Consider the following 24,509-nt stretch of genomic DNA (forward strand, 5'->3'; position numbering starts at 1 on the left):
ATATATGATTAGTCTTGGTATCTTATTATGAACGGCAGAGGCCATTATATAAAAAAATATATATATAAAAAAAAAAAGATCTATACATACATATACAGTGCATTCGGAAAGTATTCAGACCCCTTGACTTTTTCAAAATGTTGTCACGTTACAGCCTTATTCTGAAATTGATTAAATTGTTTTTTTTCCTCCTCATCAATCTACACACAATACTCCATAATGACAAAGCAAAAACAGGTTTTTAAAAATTTTAACAAATATATAAATAAATAAAATACGGAAATATTAAATGTACATAAGTATTCAGACCCTTTATTCAGTGCTTTGTTGAAGCACCTTTGGCAGCGATTACAGCCTCGTCTTCTTGGGTATAACGCTAGTCACACCTGTATTTGGGTAGTTTCTCCATTCTTCTCTGCAGATGCTCTCAAGCTCTGTCAGGTTGGATGGGGAGTGTTGCTGCACAGCTATTTTCAGGTCTCTCCAGAGTTGTTAGATCGGGTTCAAGTCCGGGCTCTGGCTGGGCCACTCAAGGACATTCAGAGACTTGTCCCGAAGCCACTCATGCATTGTCTTGGCTGTTTACTTAGGGTCGTTGTCCTGTCGGATGATGAACCGTCGCCCCAGTTTGAGGTCCTGAGCGCTCTGGAGCAGGTTTTCATCAAGGATCTCTCTGTACTTTGCTCTATTAATCTTTCCCTCTATTAATCTTTCCCTCCCAGTCCCCCACAGCATGATGCTGCCACCACCATGCTTCACTGTAGGGATGGTGCCAGGTTTCCTGCAGACGTGACGCTTGGCATTCAGGCCAGAGAGTTCATTCTTGGTTTCATCAGACCAGAGAATCTTATTTCTCATGGTCAGTCCTTTAGGTGCCTTTTGGCAAACTCCAAGCGGGCTGTCATGTGCCTTTTACTGAGGAGTGGTGTCCTTCTGGCAACTCTACCATAAAGGCCTGATTGGTGGAGTGCTGCAGAGATAGTTGTCCTTCTGGAAGGTTCTCCCATCTCCACAGAGGAACTTTGGAGCTCTGTCAGAGTGACCATCAGGTTCTTGGTCACCTCCCTGACCAAGGCCCTTCTCCCACGATTGCTCAGTTTGGCCAGGCGGCCAGCTCTAGGAAGCGTCTTGGTGGTTCCAAACTCCTTCCATTTAAGAATGATGGAGGCCACTGTGTTCTTGGGGACCATCAATGCTGCATACATTTTTTGGGAACCTTCCCCAGATCTGTGCCTCGACACAATCCTGTCTCGGAGCTCTACTGACAATTCCTTCGACCTCATGGCTTGGTTTTTGCTCTGACATACACTGTCAATTGTGGGACCTTATATAGACAGGTGTGTGCCTTTCCAAATCATGTCCAAACAATTGAATTTACCACAGGTGGACTCCAAGTTGTATAAACATCTCACGGATGATCAATGGAAACAGGATGCACCTGAGCTCAATTTCGAGTCTCATAGCAAAGGGTCTGAATACTTATGTAAATAAGGTATTTCAGTTTTTTGTTTTTAATACATTTTCAAAAATGTCTAAAAGCTGTTTTCACTTCTTCATTAAGGGGTCGTGTGTAGATTGATGAGGTAATTGTTTTATTTAATCCATTTTAGAATACATTTGTAACGTAACAAAATGTGGAAAAAGGGAAGGTGTCCAAATACTTTCCGAATTCACTGTGGTTGTGTGTGTGTATATATATATATATATATATATATATATATATATATATATATATATATATATATATATATATATAATATATTTATTACTTTTTTTGACAATAAACAAAAAAACATACATAGACCAAAACAGCAGACAATTTAACATTTATATCCACTGAGTATACATCCCATTATGCCCTTTCCATGACATTGACTGACCAGGTGAATCCAGGTGAAAGCTATGATTCCTTATTGATGTCAATTGTTAAATCTACTTAAATCAGTGTAGATTAAGGGGAGAAGACAGGTTAAATAAGGACTTTTAAGCCTTGAGACAATTGAGACGTGTGTGTGTGCCATTCAGAGGTTGAATGGGCAAGACAAAAGATTTAAGTGCCTTTGAACGGGGTATGGCAGTAGATGCTTGGCCACTGGTTTGAGTGTGTCAAGAACTGCAATGCTGCTGGGTTTTTCACACTCAACAGTTTCCTGTGTGTATCAAGAATGGTCCACGGCCCAAAGGACATCCAGCCAATTTGACACAACTGTGGGAAGCAAAGGAGTCAACATGGGCCAGCATCCCTTTGGAACGCTTTCGACCCTTGTAGAGTCCATGCCCCAACGAAATAAGGCTGTTCTGAGGGGGGAGGTTTCAACTCAATATTAGGAAGGTATACCTGGGCCTCCCGAGTGGCGCAGCGGTGTAAGGCACTGCATCACAGTGCTAGAGGTGTCACTACAGACCCGGGTTCAATCCCGGGCTGTATCACAACAAAACATTTGTTGCTACTAGAAACAATAAGGAAGGTGTTCCTAATGTTTTGTACACTAAATACCATTCATTTTTTAGATCCGCTTTAATATTGTAGATAGATTGTGGCTTCCGTCAATTTATTTATTTATTTTTATTTTACCTTTATTTAACTAGGCAAGTCAGTTAAGAACAAATTCTTATTTACAATGACGGCCTACACCGTCCAAACCCAGACGACGCTGGGCCAATTGTGCACCGCCCTATGGGACTCCCAATCACGGCCGGTTGTGATACAGCCTGGAATCGAACCAGTGGGTCTGTAGTGACGCCTCAAGCACTGAGATGCAGTGCCTTAATGTCAATGTAATTGCATCATTACCAATCCCCCATATATTTTTTGGGAAAATATATATACCATTATCTTAATATGGCCATTATCTTAACATGTCTTATTCAGTAAGAAACATGAACATTCAGTAATATTAGATATCATCTTGGGTCATTACAGTAAGTCAACCCTTACGTCTGTATCAATTAATCAATCAGGTAATACACAACCCAATCACCCAATGTTAGGCAGACTGCTGGGTCTTATTAACCCTTTTTAATCAATATGCACTTCCTTTCTTTTGAGGTGGTAGTCGTTAGCTTTAGAGATCCAGCTCCACAGGCCTAGAGACCAGGACTTATTGATCCCCTGTTCTGATTGGAAGCTTCCCATCAGTAGTGGGGGAGGATGGGGGAGGTGGTAGTCAGGGTCACATACTGGCTCTTACAGGGTAGATCATCTTACCTCTCTTTCTCTCTCTTTCCCTCTCTTTCCCTCCCCCATTCTGTTCTGTTACCACAGCTGTCGCAGGCAGATGGAGAGAACATGGCGGCGCCTCTGTGTGTGTGTGTGTGTGTGGCGAAACGAATGGGAAATGTGTTACATTGGGTTTACGGTGACCATTTGGGGCTGAACTGACGTTGGCAGGTGGTGGCATGTCACGCATGTGATGCCAGAGACAGGTTTCACATTTGACACAGCCAACACACCGCTCTGCTGCAGTGTGTGTGTGTGTGTGTTTGTGTGTGTGGTTTGTTGCCCATAACTCCTCCTCCTTCGCACACACCCATCCACACACCATTAAACTGTCAAACAGTGTATATGCGCTGCTGCACACTGGAACTTCATCCAGACCTGTGACAGTCAGGCTTCCCCAGAACTGACGGCGAAAAACACAGCAACCTATGCACACAAACACACACACACTGTAGTGAGCCACACACACACACACATCCACCCAAAGACAAGCTGATATGGAGTTTGAATTTCAAAAGCGTTTTGTTCCAGTCACACACACACCAGGCAGACAACAACATAGCCTGTCCCTGACTCCCTGCATTTCTCAGCTCCCCTACTGTGAGAGAAGAGGAGGGGAGGAGGAGGAGGAGAGGGATGGGATGGGATGAGGGGGAGAGGGGAGGAGGAGAAGAGATTCATATTCAGTGTTTAATAGTCACATGTACAGGGTTGCAGGTGTGATTGCAGGGTACAGTGTTTAATAGTCACATGTACAGGGTTGCAGGTGTGATTGCAGGGTACAGTGTTTAATAGTCACATGTACAGGGTTGCAGGTGTGATTGCAGGGTACAGTGAAAATCTTAGGCTCCAAGCCCCAACATGCAGGACTAAGTGAAATAAAATAATGAAAATGGTAATAAAAAACAACAATATAACTAGAAATAGCACTATACACATCGTCACAACTGTAGCAGTGATGAATAAATAAATGTCCATTGGGGTGGAGGTAGAGTAAAGACTGTTGTGGGGGTGGGGGGGATGACCATAGGGGGAGCTGCAGGTAAGATACCGTTGAAGGTGTGGGTAAGGGCAGTGTGCAGTGCAATGGCGATTGCGTCGTCCGTGGATCTGTTAGGCGAATTGGAGCGGGTCAAGTGTGTCGGGAGGGAGGAGGTGATATGGTCTTTTGACTAGCCTCTCGAAGCACTTTGTGATGACTGGAGTGCTACTGGTCGGTAGTCATTCAGATCAGTTACTTTCCCTTTCTTGGGCACGGGTATGATAGTGGAAATCTTGAAGAAGGTGGTTATAGTGGCCTGAGATAGGGAGAGATTGAAAATGTCAGAGAACACAACAGCTGAGGGCACGGCTAAGGATGCCGTCTGGGCCGGCAGCCTTGCAAGGGTTAACACGTTTGAATGACTTCCATACGTCCTCAGTGGAGACTGTGAGTGTGTAGCCCACATTGTCATCAGGGGGCTCTCCTTAGCAGCTCAGGGTCATTGTGCTTGAATCGTGAGAAAAAGGTGTTTAGCTTCTCCGGTAGGGTGTTGTTGGTGACCGTGATGTGGCTGGCTTTCTTTTAGTAATCTGTGATCGTTACGACCCGCTGAATTCCTCTTCCACTTTCTCCCTATACTTGTGTTCCACCATCTTGATCGATCTGCGTAAGTCATATTTGTACTGTTAAACCCATCTATTGTCCCTGGTCACCTTGCCATGTTTATAAGCAGCATCTCTCTCTTTCAGTTTTCCTACAAGGCTGCTATCAATCCACGGTTTTTGATTCGGGTACGTTTTGAAAGATACTATCGGTATCACATCATCTATGAATTTTTTGATGAATCCGGTGACTGAGTCGGTGTATTCATCAACATTATCTTCAGAGGTGACCTGGAACATATTCCAGTCTACGTGATCAAAACAGTCTTGGAGCGTGAATTCTGATTGGTCTGACCATGACCACCGGAACTTCCCTCTTGAGTCTTTGTTTGTAGGCGGGGAGAAGCAAGATGGAGTCATGGGGAGGGGAGACAGGAGGCGACGAGAGGAGGGATAGGAGACGAGACGAGCGATAGGAGCAGTGAAGGGTTGAAATGGAGGGAGGCAGGGTAACAGACAGAGCCCAGATAGACCCATCATCTCACTAACATCTCTGCATCTCTCACCTGCTGCTGGGGCTGGGAGCATCCATGGGGGGATAGCAGGGCAGGGGACTGGGAGGGTGGAGTGTTTGGGAGAGTGTAGGTGGTTGGCTGGGGATGGGGCAGAGACTGCAGAGAGTGACTAGAGCCGGGGCTGGGAAGGTAGGACAGCTGGCTGAGGCTGTGGATGTAAAGGCAGACAGATGACAGGGCTAGGTAGGTTTGTATTCCATAGAGTAGTGAGTAACATCAGGCCATTCACCGTCATGAGGGCACAGTGTTCTGTCTTCTGTTTGTTTTTTTGCAAACCATGACTAATGTCTAGATAGATTGTTATTCTGTATCCAGCCAGGCCGATCTGCTGTTGTTGATTAGACTCTGAAAGCACGCTGATGAGGATTCTGAATGCCTCCCCATCCTCACTAGCTAGTGGAAAATCCCATTCGTTTGATCTGGCTGAGCCAAAATATAGGAGGCGCAGCATAACACCATCTCTCCCTCTCTTATGCCAGCTATTCTTCCTTACTGCGGTATTCCCATGGGAACCCACTTTCTGCTGCAGGAATCACAGGCACATCTGTACAGCTGCTTTGCTTTGTCTTATCTGGACATGAAAGAGGGAGAGAGGGAAGCTAGAGGAGAGAGAGGGGGGATGGAGGGAGAGAGAGGGGGGTGGGGGGAGAGAGAGGGGTGTGGGGTGAGAGAGAGGGGTGTGGGGGGAGAGAGGGAAGAGTCATGTTCCCTTAAGGGTGATAATGCTCTGGTACCTGACACCCAGCCAGGCAGGCTCTTAAATCCAGCTCATCATCATTTCATGAGCAGGCATTGTACTGCTGCATATCACTGTCTGATCAGCCATCAGAGCCAGTGTTTTCCCTCGACCCACAGATTGATTGGGCCAGTTTGGAGAAGGAGGTCAGGAGGAGGGCTGTGGTGCTGATCTGGGGCCTGTGTTTCAGAAGCCTTGTTTTTGTTGTGGCTCACCCCATATGGCTGCTAATTGCTCTTTTGACCAATCACATCAGATATTTTCTAGAGCTGATCTGAGTGGTCAAAAGACCAATTAGTGGAAAAAAAATCTCAGGATTGTGCTGGCTGTGTAAACAGCCTATGTGATTTCTATTGTTTCTGGCAGGTTGGCATGTGTATTTTCTATTGCTTCACCTTAATATATGGGTTAGTACATACAGTGGGGAGAACAAGTATTTGATACACTGCCGTTTTGCAGGTTTTCCTACTTACAAAGCATGTAGAGGTCTGTAATTTTTATCATATGTACACTTCAACTGTGAGCGAAGGAATCTAAAACAAAAATCCAGAAAATCACATTGTATGATTTTTAAGTAATTAATTAGCATTTTATTGCATGACATAAGTATTTGATCACCTACCAACCAGTAAGAATTCCGGCTCTCACAGACCTGTTAGTTTTCCTTTAAGAAGCCCTCCTGTTCTCCACTCATTACCTGTATTAACTGCACCTGTTTGAACTCGTTACCTGTATAAAAGACACCTGTCCACACACTCAATCAAACAGACTCCAACCTCTCCACAATGGCCAAGACCAGAGAGCTGTGTAAGGACATCAGGGATAAAATTGTAGACCTGCACAAGGCTGGGATGGGCTACAGGACAATAGGCAAGCAGCTTGGTGAGAAGGCAACAACTGTTGGCGCAATTATTAGAAAATTGAAGAAGTTCAAGATGACGGTCAATCACCCTCGGTCTGGGGCTCCATGCAAGATCTCACCTCGTGGGGCATCAATGATCATGAGGAAGGTGAGGGATCAGCCCAGAACTACACGGCAGGACCTGGTCAATGACCTGAAGAGAGCTGGGACCACAGTCTCAAAGAAAACCATTAGTAACACACTACGCCGTCATGGATTAAAATCCTGCAGCGCACGCAAGGTCCCCCTGCTCAAGCCAGCGCATGTCCAGGCCCGTCTGAAGTTTGCCAATGACCATCTGGATGATCCAGAGGAGGAATGGGAGAAGGTCATGTGGTCTGATGAGACAAAAATAGAGCTTTTTGGTCTAAACTCCACTCGCCGTGTTTGGAGGAAGAAGAAGGATGAGTACAACCCCAAGAACACCATCCCAACCGTGTAGCATGGAGGTGGAAACATCATTCTTTGGGGATGCTTTTCTGCAAAGGGGACAGGACGACTGCACCGTATTGAGGGGGAGGATGGATGGGGCCATGTATCGCAAGATCTTGGCCAACAACCTCCTTCCCTCAGTAAGAGCATTGAAGATGGGTCGTGGCTGGGTCTTCCAGCATGACAACGACCCGAAACACACAGCCAGGGCAACTAAGGAGTGGCTCCGTAAGAAGCATCTCAAGGTCCTGGAGTGGCCAAGCCAGTCTCCAGACCTGAACCCAATAGAAAATATTTGGAGGGAGCTGAAAGTCCGTATTGCCCTGCGACAGCCCCGAAACCTGAAGGATCTGGAGAAGGTCTGTATGGAGGAGTGGGCCAAAATCCCTGCTGCAGGGTGTGCAAACCTGGTCAAGACCTACAGGAAACGTATGATCTCTGTAATTGCAAACAAAGGTTTCTGTACCAAATATTAAGTTCTGCTTTTCTGATGTATCAAATACTTAAGTCATGCAATAAAATGCAAATTAATTACTTAAAAATCATACAATGTGATTTTCTGGATTTTTGTTTTAGATTCCGTCTCTCACAGTTGAAGTGTACCTATGATAAAAATTACAGACCTCTACATGCTTTGTAAGTAGGAAAACCTGCAAAATCGGTAGTGTATCAAATACTTGTTCTCCCCACTGTATGAGTTCACATTATATTATATATTGTGTCAGTACACATTAGTGTTGCGCTACCGTGGGTCTAAATGATCTATAGTCCATAGGAGAGATTCATCTCTTGGTCTTACTCAGCAAATCCATATCATCTGTTTCGCAAAAGGTTAGCTGTAAAAACATAACGACACCGAAGCACACACTTCACACTCGCCAATGACTTGCTAAGCTGATATAGCTAGCGTGTCTTGCCTGCTCAATGTGCCTGCTAGCTAGCTTAATTGATAAACACAGATGGAACATAGCTAGATAGTGATTTTGGGCACCGATTAACAGCATGTAGCTTGTGTAGCATGTAGCTTGTTTATCTACAATAGTTTGACAGCTTGCTGATGAATGTTGTCAGAAATCAGTCCTGACAGCAGCATACTCCATATTGTCTGCAGAGCGCTACTAGTTTTCATTCACATGCACCAAACATCTTAGCTAGATATAAAATTGCGCGATTAAAACCTTGACAAAAATGTCAATTTATTACAGATTTATTGATTTATCTTAGATTAATTCTGACCATTTTGAGGAAGTGGTACTACTGGCTATGTTGTTGCTATGGTGTCTCAAAAGCGACAAACAACATTAACTGCCAGGATACGATAACACACCCACTTGAACCACAGCCCCAAGACTGAAATCAACAGAAAAACACATGGGGAATCCTGAGTTCAGTCACTCCTTAAGAATGTTCTCTCTTTCTCCCAATGGAATCTCATTGTGTTGCTGCTGGCCCAAGTGTCCTCCTTCAGTGTTGTGTCCTGAGGTAGCAGTGGATAAACTATCTGAACAAACACTCCTGCCACTCACATTGGTCCCAGGGTCTCTCGCTCACTCTCTCCCTCTTTCTCTCTCTCTCCTCCCAGCTCAACACACCACCACCATATAGATTCCACCTGCACTCAATTTATATGAAAGCCACCCCTCACCCCCTTCTCTCCCTCTAAACCTGCCAAAACATGATAAATGACCACCATTGCTCCAACTCCCCTTCTTGTGCGTTGCATCGGTTGTCTCAGGGACTACGATCTTATTTCCCTTCTTAGAAAATCCAAGTAAACCTCCACTTGTCCGTGCATGTGTGTGTGTGCGTGCGTGCATATTTATTCGTTGCCCCAGGCCATCTTAATTTCCACACATAAACCTGTCGGTTGTCTTATTCCAGCACTGCGGGGCATACATATGCATGACATCGACTCTATATACATGATACACTGTAGGATGAATAGAATGGCGCTGGAGGAGATGGCTGCCGTTTTACAGGCTCCTAACCAATTGTGCTTTTGTGTGTGTTTTTTCGCGTTATTTGTAACTTATTTTGTACATAATGTTTCTGCCACCGTCCCTTATGACCGTCTATTTTTTACTTAACACTTATTTTTCTTTAAACTGCATTGTTGGTTAAGGGCTTGTAAGTAAGCATTTCACTGTAAGGTCTACACCTGTTGTATTCGGCGCATGTGACAAATACAATTTGATTTGATTTGAATACAGAATACACCGTAGGATGAATCTCTATATGGGATACACAGTAGGATAAATCTCTATACAGGCTACACCATAGGATGAATCTCTATATGGGATACACAGTAGGATGAATCTCTATACAGGCTAGGCTACACCATAGGATGAATCTCTATATGGGATACACAGTAGGATGAATCTCTATATGGGATACACCATAGGATGCAGCCTCCTGTGGCCCCTAGCTAATAGCCTCTACTGTCACTCAGAGCTAACCGAGAAAATGGCTGGGAATATGGGAAATCATTCCGAGTGCGGTAAATTATCCTTTCCCCTTGATTGCTTAATCATAACTCAATTTCTGACTCAAATGAATTTGAAATTAGTTGGAGCAGAGGGTGAGATTGGCCATAAAGAAGAAGAAGAAGCTCAAACCACATTTGGTCCCTTCATCAGATGTTGTGCTCTTTAAGTGGTTTCACTGACCCTCTAAATGGATTCTCGTCTTACTGTTAGTGCTATTCTTATCTCTCTGTCCTGTAGCAGGCAATTTAACCTTTGATCTATTCTGTTATTGAACTAGCTCTGAGCATTCACAAGGTTGCCTGTTTCCTAATGGCAAGTGGACCATTGTATTATACATTGAGTCTTCATGTCTGAAATAGTGAATGTCTATATGTAGCTGTTGAGTCTGACTGGGCTGGGGTGGTGATCTGTCTTATACCAGTGGGGGTGTGATTGTTGGTAGAGTTAAAGCTGTTCATTTATGTTTTTCTCCTGTACTGTGTGGGAATAAAATGCCGTCTGCTTTTCCCAGAGCATAGTAATCCATTTCACATGTTCCCGATCCCCTCAGATCCTCCGTAGCTGCAGTGAGGCACAGCTGTATTGGAGATCCCACATTCATAATGTGGAGAAGCTGGTTTTTCAGGCCATCTGAGTGGAGAAGACCCATACATATTTAATCTTCTCTCTCTCCCCATGTTTTTATTCATCTCAGCCCTAATCAGCTCTCCACATTCTGAATGTATAATCATGCTATTATACTGTGCCTGCTGCAGTTAGCTTCAAGCTGGAGATCTCTGGGCCAGATACCATCAGATACAATCACATCAGATGAGCTAGAAACGGGCTTTGTCCACCACTGAATATGCAGGTAGTCTACAGAAATAGCCTCAATCGTCTCATTTCTTTCCTAGAACATACCCTTTCACTGTCTTCTTACTCATAATTGCTCTTAGGGATGGTGTGTGCTCTGGGCTCCGAGAGTGAACTTCCAGATCAGCCCAAGCACTCTGTCCCATTACCACGTTGCTGAATAACAACGCAATCATTTCAATTACCACAGGGCCAGGACTCGGGTCTGCAGAACCGGGGTCCCGGAGTCGTAATTGGAGGGATGGACCATTTGAGGAAAAACGTTGTAGTTATCTTCCTTGGTGAAATTGCCTCAGTCTTGGGGAAAGAAATTGAGGCGCTGCAACATTCTGTGATAATTCAGTGGCGGTTTGGTTTGTAGGAAGAGGAGGTCAGTCTGAAAGTCACTTTCCCTGATAATTAGAACGAAACAAAACTTTCCGGCTTTGACTCCTCCGTCCTTCACAGGCGTGAAATTAATCGGTGAGAAAGAGAGAAGTCAGTGTAAAGGTTTGCCGTGCCGCTAAATGAGACGCCGCCTGCTCTGTACATTCAGATGGTCTGAGGGAGAGGAGGAGCAGGAGAGAGAAAAACTGTCACAGTAAATTCTTCACACTTTTTTCACAGCCTAAGCTTTTAATCGCGGAAGCCACAAGGATGCATGAAATGGAATTAGAATTTCAGATCTATTGATCCTGTATTGATGGATAGCAAGGGGGGGGCTTAGGCCAGACGGATGGAGCTGTTGCTGGCTTTGAAATACAACCTGTCTAAGAAAATGAGTTTGTTTGCATTTCCATGTGTGCATGTTGTGTTTAGCTTTAGGCACCACACAGCAAAGGGGAATTATCACTTTCTTTTGAAGTCCCTAATCTCCAACAGGATAGAAAGGACAGGATGAATGCAAATTGTGAGATATAGTTCAGCTGTAAGAAGTACCACTACTTTCTTCTTGACAGCAACATCTGACTGCTGTAGAATTTGAAAGGCTATCATCAGTGGTCAGAAGCAGTGTAGCCTCCCTATATGTACAGTGGGGGAAAAAAGTATTTAGTCAGCCACCAATTGTGCAAGATCTCCCACTTAAAAAGATGAGAGAGGCCTGTAATTTTCATCATAGGTACACGTCAACTATGACAGACAAAATGAGATTTTTTTTCTCCAGAAAATCACATTGTAGGGTTTTTAATGAATTTATTTGCAAATTATGGTTCAAAACAAATATTTGGTCAATAACAAAAGTTACTCAATACTTTGTTATATACCCTTTGTTGGCAATGACACAGGTCAAACGTTTTCTGTAAGTCTTCACAAGGTTTTCACACACTGTTGCTGGTATTTTGGCCCATTCCTCCATGCAGATCTCCTCTAGAGCAGTGATGTTTTGGGGCTGTCGCTGGGCAACACGGACTTTCAACTCCCTCCAAAGATTTTCTATGGGGTTGAGATCTGGAGACTGGCTAGGCCACTCCAGGACCTTGAAATGCTTCTTACGAAGCCACTCCTTCGTTGCCCGGGCGGTGTGTTTGGGATCATTGTCATGCTGAAAGACCCAGCCACGTTTCATCTTCAATGCCCTTGCTGATGGAAGGAGGTTTTCACTCAAAATCTCACGATACATGGCCCCATTCATTCTTTCCTTTACACGGATCAGTCATCCTGGTCCCTTTGCAGAAAAACAGCCCCAAAGCATGATGTTTCCACTCCCATGCTTCACAGTAGGTATGGTGTTCTTTGGATGCAACTCAGCATTCTTTGTCCTCCAAACACGACGAGTTGAGTTTTTACCAAAAAGTTCTATTTTGGTTTTATCTGACCATATGACATTCTCCCAATCCTCTTCTGGATCATCCAAATGCACTCTAGCAATCTTCAGACGGGACATGTACTGGCTTAAGCAGGGGGACACGTCTGGCACTGCAGGATTTGAGTCCCTGGCGGCGTAGTGTGTTACTGATGATAGGCTTTGTTACTTTGGTCCCAGCTCTCTGCAGGTCATTCACTAGGTCCCCCCGTGTGGTTCTGGGATCTTTGCTTGTGATCATTTTGACCCCACGGGGTGAGATCTTGCGTGGAGCCCCAGATCGAGGGAGATTCTCAGTGGTCTTGTATGTCTTCCATTTCCTAATAATTGCTCCCACAGTTGATTTCTTCAAACCAAGCTGCTTACCTATTGCAGATTCAGTCTTCCCAGCCTGGTGCAGGTCTACAATTTTGTTTCTGGTGTCCTTTGACAGCTCTTTGGTCTTGGCCATAGTGGAGTTTGGAGTGTGACTGTTTGAGGTTGTGGACAGGTGTCTTTTATACTGATAACAAGTTCAAACAGGTGCCATTAATACAGGTAACAAGTGGAGGACAGAGGAGCCTCTTAAAGAAGAAGTTACAGGTCTGTGAGAGCCAGAAATCTTGCTTGTTTGTAGGTGGCCAAATACTTATTTTCCACCATAATTTGCAAATAAATTAATTACAAATCCTACAATGTGATTTTCTGGATTTTTTTTTCTCAATTTGTCTGTCATAGTTGACGTGTACCTATGATGAAAATTACAGGCCTCTCTCATCTTTTTAAGTGGGAGAACTTGCACCATTGGTGGCTGACTAAATACTTTTTTCCCCCACTGTATATACTATAGCCTCTGTGAAGATGTCTGTACTTGAATGGCGCAAGTGGTACTGTGCTCACCCTGTAACTGCAGTCGCTGGTTCAAATCCTGCTCCAGCTGTTCCCCCCCTAAATCGCTACACAAGTAGAAATTGATAGCCTTCATGGAAGGAGTCTGTAGTGAGCCAGTGCCATCCATTAACACATTTGCTGCTGTCCTAATGTCATCAGTGTCCAGATGAATGGATAGCAGATTAGGGATTAAACCGCTCTGACCTTGGCACTGACCTGTTCAGCTGGATGGACACACAGTACTGCTGTTAGCCTGTTAGCATTCTGGGCTAATAAAGTTTCTGCTGGACCAGTATGTTGCTGTGCTGTTTGACATGGCAGTGGGTTTGGCGCGGTGCTGCTGTGTGTGTGTGTGTGTGTGTGTGTGTGTGTGTGTGTGTGTGTGTGTGTGTGTGTGTGTGTGTGTGTTTTGGGCAAAAATAACTTGTATTGTTTAAGCAGTGCCTCTTCTAGGTGATCCCTTTGTCATGATTCTGTAGTTTATACTGTAAGAAACGACAACAACAAGAATCTCCATCTGATCTCAAAGCCCCCATTAGTCCCATTGGCATAACACACACCCTCATTCCCTCCAGAACGGAGTTACCATGCTGTCGCCACAGAAGGAGAACGCCGCCGTAACTCTGTGGCGTTACCGTGGAGTGTGTGCGGTTGCCAAGGTACTTGTAAAAGGAACACTGAGGGTCATAATTTATTTCTGTCAGGGGGGATAAGGAGGGGGAGGTAGGGGGCATGGAGGGGCTGAGAGGAGAGGATCACCTTCCTCCCAATACAATTTATTTGTCAAAAAGGGACACCTCTGGCTAGTTCACCCAACACTGTTACTGCTAATGTACTGCACTGGCCTCAGCAGCACTGGAACGCTCACTGACATTTTACCACAGAGAGAGAGTGGAGAGAGTGGAGAGAGTGCATATGGCCGACCTTAGTGATGTTTATCCATGGAGTTGTTACAGCTGAGACCCAGACCAGGCCTCCCACATTCTGTTACCCCCCCATCTCTCTCCTTCTCTCCCTTCATTAATCCAGCAGCAGTGAAGTTGTGGTTCTGGCCTGGTGCCCAGTAGAATGGTAGTGCTGTAATGCTGTAGGTTTGTTGGGTTTGACTGACCACCCACCTAGAGGCTAAACACTACAGTACTCAGCCTCCAGCCTTGTCTGTCACGTGCTATTGTTTATATACATACACCCACTTTATTCTGTCCCTGCCATTAATCCCAAGCTAATAATGGGGAAAATATGTTCATTGTTGTTTTGAACACTTCGTAAATTTGAGATTGATTGCTTCACGTTTCTCTCGCTCTGTCTCTCTTGTCTCACTCTCTCTTTTCTCCTTCTTTATCTCCCTCTCTTTATATCTCCCTCTTCCTTTCCCACTTATTTTGCTCTCTCTCTCTCTCTCTCTCTCTCTCTCTCTCTCTCTCTCTCTCTCTCTCTCTCTCTCTCTCTCTCTCTCTCTCTCTCTCTCTCTCTCTCTCTCTCTCTCTCTCTCTCTCTCTCTCTCTCTCTCTCACTGTGTCTCTCTCTCTCTCTCTCTCTCTCTCTCTCTCTCTCTCTCTCTCTCTCTCTCTCTCTCTCTCTCTCTCTCTCTCTCTCTCTCTCTCTCTCTCTCTCTCTCTCTCTCTCTCTCTCTCGCTCCCCTGTCTGTGTCTGTTCCCTCATTTAGTAACTCCCTCCATCCACAGAGGCAATTAAAGCCCTCTAATTCACTTTGAGCTCTTCCTGTCAGAGACCTTGAAAAGGTTTGATATCAAATACACGTTAGTCTCAGTCTGTCTACCTCTCTACCTGTCCTCTATATGCATGAATAAGGAGAGGAGGGACTGATTCATCCTCTGTTCAGACTGGGATGGATGGATGGATGGATGGATGGGGAGAGAGAGACAGACTTTTTATTTGTATTTATTTATTTTTACATTAAAATCACAGTGCAGTTATCACAAAACTACCACTAACAGGTCCCGATGATCATCATGAAGGCCAAAAACTGTTTTTAACAAATAACTAATGCAACAATGCTGTAAGGAGGAGATATGTATCTTTACAATGATTTGCCACGGATACAAAGCGCTCTGCACGTCATCGTCGTTAACAGTTGGAAAATGACAGGGACGCGATAGCAGTGAAGTCCTGTATGGCAATACTTTGAGAAGTTAAATGAGAAGGTGATGAAATTCAAACTTTGCGAGGTGGAAATGAGCAGTACAGGTGCTGAAAGAGAGGCACCGTGAAACCATACCCGTTTCTGGCAGCAGTGCAATAAGGGATGAAATGATTGCAGTTTATATGCAGCCATTGTATGTGGTAGAGGATGTCGGCTTCACTGCCCTGATGGCATAGCTAGAACCAGGCTACAAGATGCCATGTTGAAAAACCGGGATGACTCTGATAGAGAAATTGTATAATGATTGCTCTGCAAGTACAAAGTGCGAGCTCTCAAACAACATACAGTGCCTTGCAAAAGTATTCACCCCCTTGGCGTTTTTCCTATTTTGTTGCATTACAACCTGTAATTTAAATTGATTTTTATTTGGATTTCATGTAATGAAATAATACCTTGGCATGTTGTGGTTCTCTGTAGCTCAACTGGTAGAGCACGGCGCTTGTAACGCCAAGGTAGTGGGTTCGATCCCCGGGACCACCCATACACAAAAATGTATGCACGCATGACTGTAAGTCGCTTTGGATAAAAGCGTCTGCTAAATGGCATATTATTATTATTATTATTATTATTATTATTATTATTATTATTAATGGACATACACAAAATCGTCCAAATTGGTGAAGTGGAATGAAAAAAATTACTTGTTTCAAAAAATTCTAAAAAATAAATAATGGAAAAGTGGTGCATGCATATGTATTCACCCCCTTTGCTATGAAGCCCCTAAATAAGATCGGGTGCAACCAATTACCTTCAGAAGTCACATAATTAGTTAAATAAAGTCCACTTGTGCAATTTAAGTGTCACATGATCTGTCACATGATCTCAGTATATATATACACCTGTTCTGAAAGGCCCCAGAGTCTGCAAAACCACTAAGCAAGGGGCACCACCAAGCAAGCAGCAACATGAAGACCAAGGAGCTTTCCAAACAGGTCAGGGACAAGGTTGTGGAGAAGTACAGATCACGGTTGGGTTATAAAAAAATATCAGAAACTTTGAACATCCCACGGAGCACCAATAAATCCATTATTAAAAAATTGAAAGAATATGGCACCACAACAAACCTGCCAAGAGAGGGCCGCCCACCAAAACTCACGGAACAGGCAAGGAGGGCATTAATCAGAGAGGCAACAAAGAGACCAAAGATAACCCTGAAGCAGCTGCAAAGCTCCACAGCAGAGATTGGAGTATCTGTCCATAGGACCACTTTAAGCCATACACTCCACAGAGCTGGGCTTTACGGAAGAGTTGCCAGAAAAAAGCCATTGCTTAAAGAAAAAAAGCTATCGCCAAAAGGCATGTGGGAGACTCCCCAAACATATGGAAGAAGGTACTCTGGTCAGATGAGACTAAAATTGAGCTTTTTGGCCATCAAGGAAAACGCTATGTCTGGCACAAACCCAACACCTCTCATCACCCCGAGAACACCATGCCGATGAAAAACATCCCCACAGCATGATGCTGCCACCACCATGCTGTGGGGATGTTTTTCATCGGCAGGGACTTGGAAACTGGTCAGAATTGAAGGAATGATGGATGGCGCTAAATACAGGGAAATTCTTGAGGGAAACCTGTTTCAGTCTTCCAGAGATTTGAGACTGGGACGGAGGTTCACCTTCCAGCAGGACAATTACCCTAATCATACTGCTAAAGCAACACTCGAGTGGTTTAAGGGGAAACATTTAAATATCTTGGAATGGCCTAGTCAAAGCCCAGACCTCAATCCAATTGAGAATCTGTGGTATGACTTAAAAATTGCTGTACACCAGCGGAACCCATCCAACTTGAAGGAGCTGGGGCAGTTTTGCCTTGAAGAATGGGCAGAAATCCCAGTGGCTAGATGTGCCAAGCTTATAGAGACATACCCCAAGAGACTTGCAGCTGTAATTGCTGCGAAATGTGGCTCTACAAAGTATTGACTTTGGGGTGATGAATAGTTATACACGCTCAAGGTTTCTGTTTTTTTTGTCTTATTTCTTGTTTGTTTTACAAAAAAAATTATTTTGCATCTTCAAAGTGGTTGGCATGTTGTGTAAATCAAATGATACAAAACCCCCCCCAAAAAAATATTTTAATTCCAAGTTGTAAGGAAACAAAGTAGGAAAAATGCCAAGGGGGTTGAATACTTTCGCAAGCCACTGTACGTGGCATTAACAACCATTTTTGGACATCTATGAACATGCTGTCATACATCACTGCAACAAACCATCACACTGATGAAAATGGGACATGAAGTCCCATGTACTGACAACTGAGAACATGGAGGAGAGGCACACAACAGAGAACATAAAACGGCATTAATACCATCGTTGCTGAGTGGTTGGAGGACCACAGTAAGGTGAGCGCTGTCTAGCAGGTAGCCAGGACTGTGGTAGATTGAACTGCATTGCCCCCTAGCGGTCATACGTGACCATATCTGAATTTGGAATTCACGTCATTTGATTTGCTTTAAACGTTTAAATGAGAAAAATTGCAGTTTAAACATAAATGCTCTCTACCTCTCCCCTGCTCTCTACCTCTCCCCTGCTCTCTACCTCTCCGCTGCTCTCTACCTCTCTACAACCTTGCTGATACATTGCCCCCACATCCCATCAGGTTTACATTTATTGTATTATTTTGGAATGGGGGGGAAGGGTCTCCGTTGAATGTATAGAGAGGAGTAGAAGATGCTGTTAGTGGAGATGGAGAGGGTTAGAACAGCCATTAGCCTGTGTTCTTCCACTCAGTGTAAATGCAGCTCTGGTGTACCTAGCTACATATCTATTCCCACTAGCCTACATTACAGTCTAATGCTCTCTTCTCATCTCTCTCTCTCTCTCTCTCTCTCTCTCTCTCTCTCTCTCCCCTCTCTATCCCTCCCTCTCTCTCTCCCTCCCCCATCCCTCTCTCTGATCTAATTGTAGTTCTTTGTGGCCCAGGCTGAAGGTCAACATTGGGGGGCAGTCATCACTGCTGAGAGTTGGCCAAGACCTTATGTAGATGTCCAACACCTACTGTAGATAGATAGATAGATAGATATATCTCTTCTCTCTGCTCTGTTTGTCTTGAACTGCTGTTAACCTGCACCTGCTAACCTCTGTCACCACCAATGGCATCAATGTCACGGCAGCCTTTGTTTCTCCTCAGACCTTTGGCTTTAGATAACATTTTATCATTAGTGTGATTAATTACCAAAATAATTTTCTAAAATGGTAGGATTTGGCTTCTCAAAGCCACATCTGTGGTTGAGTAATATTTGGAACCTTCTATTAAAGCAGCGTAACCACCACCCACCTGAGAAAACCGTACTATTCTCTCTGAGTGACTCGTCCTCTGCTTTGCTCTTCAGCGGCCTCCGCACTGTGCCGTAGTGGCTAATCTTGTTTTGATATGCCGTGGCACGGACCTGGCTCCTGACAGAAGGAATGGCAGTCTTCAGCATAGCAGGGCTGTGTGTTTCTGTCTGCTCTAGAGCGATACTTTCTCTCCACACCCACCTCTTTTTCACGGCCTCTTTTTACGTTTAAAAACTGTGGTCCTCTGAAGGGAAATTTGGAGGCAGCTCAGTGGAAGTGTGATATCCTCCACAGCAGCAGCACGACTCAGGAGGGAGATTGTGACTGAAGCAGGAATACCAGAGAATGTATAGCCTGGTTCTCACAGAGTTGATTGTTTTGTATGGAGAGATTTTAGGCTTTTCTCCATGGTATTCCTCAAGGAATGCTATATGGAATGATGTTGAGCTTTCCTTCATGGAATACCATGAGGAATTATATATGGAACCATGGAATGATATCAGATGTTTCCCCCCATCAAGCTACTCTAATCAGAAATCAATAACTCATTAAATGCATTCCGTGTAAGATGTCAGATATCTACTTATGTATTGTGTCAGGCTTGGTGGTGTCAGGCTTGGTGGTGTACTGTAACAAACCTTTGATAATGCTCTCCGTTTAACACCTTTGGATTGCGTTATGAACGATATCAGCAAAATGCCTGCGATACAGTGGGGAAAAAAAGTATTTAGTCAGCCACCAATTGTGCAAGTTCTCCCACTTAAAAAGATGAGAGAGGCCTGTAATTTTCATCATAGGTACACATCAACTATGACAGACAAAATGAGAAAAAAAAAATCCAGAAAATCACATTGTAAGATTTTTAATGAATTTATTTGCAAATTATGGTGGAAAATAAGTACTTGGTCAATAACAAAAGTTTCTCAATAGTTTGTTATATACCCTTTGTTGGCAATGACACAGGTCAAACGTTTTCTGTAAGTCTTCACAAGGTTTTCACACACTGTTGTTGGTATTTTGGCCCATTCCTCCATGCAGATCTCCTCTAGAGCGTGATGTTTTGCGGCTGTCGCACGGACTTTCAACTCCCTCCAAAGATTTTCTATGGGGTTGAGATCTGGAGACTAGCTAGGCCCCTCCAGGACCTTGAAATGCTTCTTACGAAGCCACTCCTTCGTTGCCCGGGCGGTGTGTTTGGGATCATTGTCATGCTGAAAGACCCAGCCACGTTTCATCTTCAATGCCCTTGCTGATGGAAGGAGGTTTTCACTCAAAATCTCAAGATACATGGCCCCATTCATTCTTTCCTTTACACGGATCAGTCGTCCTGGTCCCTTTGCAGAAAAACAGCCCCAAAGCATGATGTTTCCACCCCCATGCTTCACAGTAGGTATAGTGTTCTTTGGATGCAACTCAGCATTCTTTGTCCTCCAAACACGACGAGTTGAGTTTTTACCAAAAAGTTCTATTTTGGTTTCATCTGACCATATGACATTCTCCCAATCCTCTTCTGGATCATCCAAATGCACTCTAGCAAACTTCAGACGGGCCTGGATAAGTACTGGCTTAAGCAGGGGGACACGTCTGGCACTGCAGGATTTGAGTCCCTGGCGGCGTAGTGTGTTACTGATGGTAGGCTTTGTTACTTTGGTCCCAGCTCTCTGCAGGTCATTCACTAGGTCCCCCCCGTGTGGTTCTGGGATTTTTGCTCACCGTTCTTGTGATCATTTTGACCCCACGGGGTGAGATCTTGCGTGGAGCCCCAGATCGAGGGAGATTATCAGTGGTCTTGTACGTCTTCCATTTCCTAATAATTGCTCCCACAGTTGATTTCTTCAAACCAAGCTGCTTACCTATTGCAGATTCAGTCTTCCCAGCCTGGTGCAGGTCTACAATTTTGTTTCTGGTGTCCTTTGACAGCTCTTTGGTCTTGGCCATAGTGGAGTTTGGAGTGTGACTGTTTGAGGTTGTGGACAGGTGTCTTTTATACTGATACCAAGTTCAAACAGGTGCCATTAATACAGGTAACGAGTGGAGGACAGAGGAGCCTCTTAAAGAAGAAGTTACAGGTCTGTGAGAGCCAGAAATCTTGCTTGTTTGTAGGTGACCAAATACTTATTTTCCACCATAATTTGCAAATATATTCATAAAAAATCCTACAATGTGATTTTCTTGATTATTTTTTCTCAATTTGTCTGTCATAGTTGACGTGTACCTATGATGAAAATTACAGGCCTCTCTCATCTTTTTAAGTGGGAGAACTTGCACAATTGGTGGCTGACTAAATACTTTTTTCCCCCACTGTAAGTGTTCGGTATGGTCAGTGTCGATAACTTCCGGTTTATCGTCCCAGCTCTACCTCAGTACTCTGAGTACAGCAGTCAGTGGTCAATAATACACTTCTCAAGTAGTTCTTTCTCTCTAAATACACCTCCGCTGTCTTCAACCAGGATCTCAGCGATCACTGCCTTATTGCCTGCGTCCGTAATGGGTCCGCGGTCAAACGACCACCCCTCATCACTGTCAAACGCTCCCTAAAACACTTTAGCGAACAGGCTTTTCTAATTGACCTGGTCCGGGTATCCTGGATGGATATTGACCTCATTCCGTCAGTAGAGGGTGCCTGGTTGTTCTTTAAAAATGCTTTCCTCTCAATCTTAAATAAGCATGCCCCATTCAAAAAATTCAGAACTAAGAACAGATATAGCCCCTAGTTCACCCCAGACTTGACTGCCCTTGACCAGCACAAAAACATCCTGTGGCGTACTGCATTAGCATCGAACAGCCCCCGCGATATGCAACTTTTTAGGGAAGTCAGGAACCAATATACACAATCAGTTAGGAAAGCAAAGGCTAGCTTTTTCAAACAGAAATGTGCATCCTGTAGCACTAACTCCAAAAAGTTTTGGGACACTGTAAAGTCCATGGAAAATAAGAGCACCTCCTCCCAACTGCCCACTGCACTGAGGCTAGGAAACACTGTCACCACCGATAAATCTACAATAATCGAGAATTTCAACAAGCATTTTGCCATGGCAGGCCATGCTTTCCACCTGGCTACCACTACCCCGGCCACCAGCTCTGCACCCTCCGCTGCAACTTGCCCATGCCCCCCCCTACAAATCAACTGGGCTAGACAATCTGGACCCTTTCTTTCTAAAATTAGCCACTGAAATTGTCGCAACCCCTATTACTAGCCTGTTCAACCTCTCTTTCGTAACGTCTGAGATCCCCAGAGATTGGAAAGCTGCCGCAGTCATCCCCCTCTCTAGATCCAAACTGTTACAGACCTATATCCATCATGCCCTGCCTTTCGAAAGTATTTGAAAGCCAAGTTAACAAACAGATCACCGACCATTTCGAATCCCACCGTACCTTCTCCGCTATTCAATCCGGTTTCCGAGCTGCTCATGGGTGCACCTCAGCCACGCTCAAGGTCCTAAACGATATTATAACCGCAATCGATATAAGACAGTACTGCGCGGCCGTCTTCATCGACCTGGCCAAGGCTTTCGACTCTGTCAACCACCGCATTCTTATTGGCAGACTAAATAGCCTTGGTTTCTCAAATGACTGCCTCGCCTGGTTCACCAACTACTTCTCAGATAGAGTTCAATGTGTCAAATCGGAGGGCCTGTTGTCTGGACCTCTGGCTGTCTCTATGGGGGTGCCACAGGGTTCAATTCTCGGGCCGACTCTATTCTCTGTGTATATATCAATGATGTCGTTCTTGCTGCTGGTGATGCTCGGATCCACCTCTATGCGGACGACACCATTTTGTATACATCTTGCCCTTCATTGGACACTGTGTTAACAAACCTCTAAACGAGCTTCAACGCCATACAACACTCCTTCCATGGCCTCCAACTGCTCTAAAACACTAGTAAAACTAAATGTATGCTCTTCAACCGAACGCTGCTTGCGTCGTCGCCAAACCCACTTGCTCCAGGTCATCTATAAATCACTGCTAGGCAAATCCCTGTCTTATCTTAGCTCACTGGTCACCATAGCAACACCCACCCGTAGTCTGCGCTCCAGCAGGTATATCTTACTGGTCATCCCCAAAGACAACACCTCCTTTGGCCGCCATTCCTTCCAGTTCTCTGCTGCCAATGACTGGAACGAACTGCAAAAATATCTGAAGCTGGAGACTCTTATCTCCCTCACTAACTTTAAGCATCAGTTGTCAGAGCAGCTTACCGATCACTGCACCTGTACACAGCCATTCTGAAATTAGCCCACCCAACTACCTCATCGCCATATTGTTATTTATTTTGCTAATTTGCACCCCAGTATCTCTATTTGCACATCATCTTTTGCACATCTATCATTCCAGTGTTAATTACGAAATTGTAAAAAAAATGTATTGCCTTACCTCCATAACTTACTACATTCACACACACTGTATATATATTTTCTGTTGTATTTTTGACTTTATGTTTTGTTTACCCCATATGTAACTCGGTGTTGTTGTTTTTATTGCACTGCTTTGCTTTATCTTGGCCAGGTCACAGTTGTAAATGAGAACTTGTTCTCAACTGGCTTACCTGGTTAAATAAAGGAGAAATAAAAAAATACAATGAGAAATGAGAATGGTTTTATGTAGGTGATTATTTTGCTTTTTCACTTTTTTTATGTGAATATGTTTGAAACTTGGACTGTATCCTCAGAGATCAGAGCATGGTCAAGAACAGCCAATAAGACACTGGTGTAATTTGATTGGGTTAATTAGCTTGCACATCCAACGTAGATGCAGTGTGATAGGATGGTGTGCTTTTCAGAGAGAGAAGTTCCCATTGGTTTCTGTCTGTCACTATCTGCTGGCTGCATTGCTTTTGGATTGTGGCTTGACTGCTTGTTTCTCTCCCCTCTGATCCTCTGTGTGTTTGAGGGGAATAGGAGGTGAGTTTCCCCAAGGGCCATGGCATCACTTTACATGCAGTCACAGAGCCCTGCCTAAACAGACTGGCTCAGCAGCTCGCCTCCAGGCCTCTCTCTCTCGCTCTCTCTCCGTCGATCAATAGTGTGTGTGAGGGCTGGGGTTGGGTGGGGTGTGTGTAGGGTTTTTTGGCAGCTCTGATAGCATGCGTAGGTGAATGCAAGGACTGCTTTTAAAATGAACTTTCAGAGGAGCACCGGCACTGTATCCTACACCTCTCCCACACACATAAACAAACAACAAATATGGCATTAGTGTGTGAGTTATGAAAAGGAAATGTTCTTTGTGCTCTTGTTCGATTTTTTTATATTTCTTTCTTGCGTTTCATTCTAGGTCATAACCAGAAACCATCCAGGAGAATGTAGCTATTGGGATGACCTTTGTGACCTCACCTTTGCCTGCCCCCGGAATAATCAACCACCAATCAGGAACCCTGAGGGATGTGGTTGGCTGGTTCCAGTGATGGACAGGTGACCAGCCAGCCCTCTAGCTGCCCTCTCCTGCTCTGATTCCCCCTCTCCTTCCCCCCTCCCTCCCTGGCGTGCGGTGTGCCCCCCTCCCCAGGTCGGAGACCGCCCACATCTCTGCCATGGTGACATAATCAGCAACACAGTGCGTGGGAGAGCCAATGAAACCATCTCATTTCTATCTCCAGTAGCTGTTGCTGCTGCTTCTATAGCCTGTGGATTAAT

The 24,509-nt window shown here is 44.5% G+C and overlaps 1 long non-coding RNA gene across 1 annotated transcript in view; it reads left to right on the forward strand.

The window, feature by feature from the left end:
- Positions 1 to 24,366, forward strand: part of LOC121580315 — an 81,689-nt gene extending 57,323 nt beyond the window's left edge. The window contains exon 3 of the long non-coding RNA XR_006003017.2: positions 24,151 to 24,366. This is a non-coding gene — a long non-coding RNA (uncharacterized LOC121580315). The remainder of the gene's footprint in view (positions 1 to 24,150) is intronic.
- The last annotated feature ends 143 nt before the right edge of the window (positions 24,367 to 24,509 follow it).

Source organism: Coregonus clupeaformis, chromosome 2 (assembly GCF_020615455.1).
Source record: "Coregonus clupeaformis isolate EN_2021a chromosome 2, ASM2061545v1, whole genome shotgun sequence".
Lineage (NCBI taxonomy): Eukaryota > Metazoa > Chordata > Actinopteri > Salmoniformes > Salmonidae > Coregonus > Coregonus clupeaformis.